Consider the following 3083-nt stretch of genomic DNA (forward strand, 5'->3'; position numbering starts at 1 on the left):
TGCTCCAGCACATCCCCAGCTCTCAAGAGGGCAGCTGAGTCACTGGGGATCTGTGGGGGCTTCCCAGCACCTGCCAGGCTGCCTGGGAGAGACCTTGGGATCAGGCACCTGCCTGGATTCTCTTGGGTTTGTTACCTGGACTACTGTTATCAGCTGCCCCTCATCCTGAAGACTCCTGGGAACAGACCACTGATGGCACCGGCCCCGCTGCCCCCCTGCCCGGGAGGAGAGGGGAGAAGGGACACACTCGGGGTCCCCGTGTCCCCCACGCTGTCCCTCTTCAGATTCCGTGCCCCCGACCCCTCCAGCCACCCAACTTACCCATGGTGGGCTGGCCTGGAGGGGGAGCTGTGCCGGGTGTGCTCTGAGCTGGGACCTTCCTTTGGGGAGCAAGAACAGGAGTTTCTTCGTGGGCGGTGAGCAGGGCTGGAGGGCCTTTGCTGTCCTGCACGAACAGCCCCAGACACCCCCTCCCACCCAGGAGCCCCCGGCCACCCCACAAAAGCAGAGACCCGCATTTCTTCCCCGCCCAGGGCTCTCTGGCTGCTCTGCCAGTCCAGTGGGGTGAGCAGCCCCTCGTTTTTGCCCCCCCCCCTTCAGATAAGGGGTGCTGTCCCCAAACACCCATCGCGGGACCCCGACCCCCCACACCACCCACCTGTGCCCTGAGGGGCAAAGCGCTGCTGGAAAGGTCCCCCCAGGGGATGTCGGCACAGCCGATTGACGGGGAACCGCTCGCTGCCCTTTGTGTCAGCGTTACCTTTTGATGCTGCCGGCTCTGCTGGAGCGGGGCTGTTCCCGGGTGTTATAAACGAAGCTGGTAATCAAGGATTCTTAGCAGCAAGGCTGTTTATTCGATAAGGAATGAGTAAAACAGCGCTGGGTGCCAAAGGGAGCCTCAGCTTCACCAGCACACACTTCACAGAGGGCTTTGCAGCCCTTTTATACGTTTGTGCCAGGAAAGTTACCGCCCAGTTTCGTTTTCTGGGTTGTGACGTCACTTTCGTTTCTCAGACCCTTGGCTCTTTATTGGTGGTTTTAGGTGTCCCTCTGGAGTTGAGGGACAAAAGCTCAAGTCTTCCCTTTCTTGTCCTTTGATAACCTCTTTCTTTACACATCCATGTTTACCCGTTACATACATAAGCGGTGTATTTTCAAGTCTTATTTGCCTATAGTGATATGTTTGTCAAAAGCATAACTGCATAAGCATATTTAGCGGTACACTTTCATTGCATATTTGGCAGTTTGAATAAACACTCTTTATTGACACGAATCATCGCACAATTCCTCACACGGGGGTCGGATCCTCGGGCTTCCCCCGCGGGGAACGCTCTCCCCTGTCCCCTGGAGGGGACGGGAGGTGCGGGGGCCGGGGGGCTCCTCACCCCTGTGCCTTCCCTGGCAGCTGCGGCTTCACGGGGCGTTTCCCGAGCAGGTTTGGGACCGGCGAAGCTGCGCGGTGTTGATGAGGAGCCCGGGCAGTCTGAGCAGCGCTGGGACTTCCACCGGCGGGCAACGGAGCTGCCTCCGCTCCACCGGGGCTCCACACAGCCTCAAAAAGCAGCCAAAGCCCCCTTTTGCACCACCCCCCCCCCTCCCGCTCCCTGCACCCTCTCCTGACCCCGAGCCCCCTCAGGGCAGGACAGCGGCAGCCCCCGGGGCAGCGAAGGTCAGCGGGTGCCGTGGCTCACGCGCCGCTGCAGCTGGTTGAAGGGGACCAAATCCAGTTGCAAGTTGATCTGGTTCCTTTTTACCAGCCCCAGGGACGCATCGTCTCTCCGGAGGCGCCGCCGGGACGGTGCTGGTGATGTGGAATCCTGGCGTGGGGGTCCCAGCCCAAAAATACATACTTCTTAACATTCCATAACGCCGGCCGACTCCATATGGGCATATGAAGAAGTATGTAGGGTTGGGAGGGAGAGGTGGGCAGTGCGGGGCTGGGGCTGCCCGCTGCTCCCAGCCGTGCCCACCAGCTCCACTGGGATCCTGGAAGGAGCAGGAAGGATCCAGGAAGCACCTCCTGCCCACTCCCAGACCCAGCCTCGGCCCCTGCCCGGTGCAGCCCAGGCAGAGGCAGGGCTCCTACAGCCCTGCTGTGCCCGCAGCCACTCTCAGCCCCGGGCACGGAGATCCATGTTCAGAGAGCGAGGCAGTGCCACGGCCAACGCCTGTGCCTCGGACCCAGAGCCCCTCGCCGGCCAGAGGATGCTCAGGCTGCTGTTTTGGGGGGCAGCTGCCCTTTGAGGGTGGTCAGATGCTCCAGGCTGTGACAGAGTTTGTGGCAGTGGGGGCACCTGTGGGGCTGCACCCCCGAGGAGATGGGGGCACAGCCAAGGGCCGTGTCCTGTGAGCCCAGGCAGGCCAGCACGCACGGCAAAGGTGGGCACCTGTGCTTGGAGCTAATTCCACAGCAGGGGCCCCCATCGGCCCTGGCTCTTGGCTTGGCAGGGATCACCCCTGCTGCTGCTGCTGCTGCTGCTGAGCTGGGTCAGGATGCACCAGCTCACCTTCCCCATCACCCCACACCACCCCAGCACCCCCCAGGACCTCCCGCACCCCACATCCCCCTGTCTGTGTGCCAGAGCAGCAGCTGCAGCTCAGTGCAGCTGGGGCCAGTGTTGGGGGAGACCCACCTCCCACAAACCCCACCCTTGCCCAGAGGAGGACCTGGGGGTCTGGGCCCTCCGCACCCCCTCCCCACACCACAGCTCTGGGCCGGGGAGGCTGGAGATGCCTCTGCCCACGGGAGGGAATTCAGCTGAGAGCTCAGGGGCTTGAGACCATAATGGGGCTGCAGGGAGGCTCCCTGGCCCCAGCACAGTGTGGCCAGGGCAGGGACAAGGGCAGGACATAGGGACAAGTGTCACCATCACCCAAATGCACCTTCACCCCAGTGACCTTCCTTCTGCTAAATTTGCAGCTGGAGAGGGGCAGCAGGTACAGGGAGTGTCCTGTAAATTTGCAGCAGGTACAGGGAGTGTCCTGGGGTTCCCAGGGCTGTCCCCTGGCAGGACAGGGGAGCAAGGGGTGCCTGAGGGGCCCAGCCCCGAGCAGGAGGGATGTGGGGCTGGCCAAGCGTGGTG

Source organism: Lepidothrix coronata, unplaced genomic scaffold, assembly GCF_001604755.1.
Source record: "Lepidothrix coronata isolate B3197 unplaced genomic scaffold, Lepidothrix_coronata-1.0 Scaffold147, whole genome shotgun sequence".
In the NCBI taxonomy this organism is placed as follows: Eukaryota; Metazoa; Chordata; class Aves; order Passeriformes; family Pipridae; genus Lepidothrix; species Lepidothrix coronata.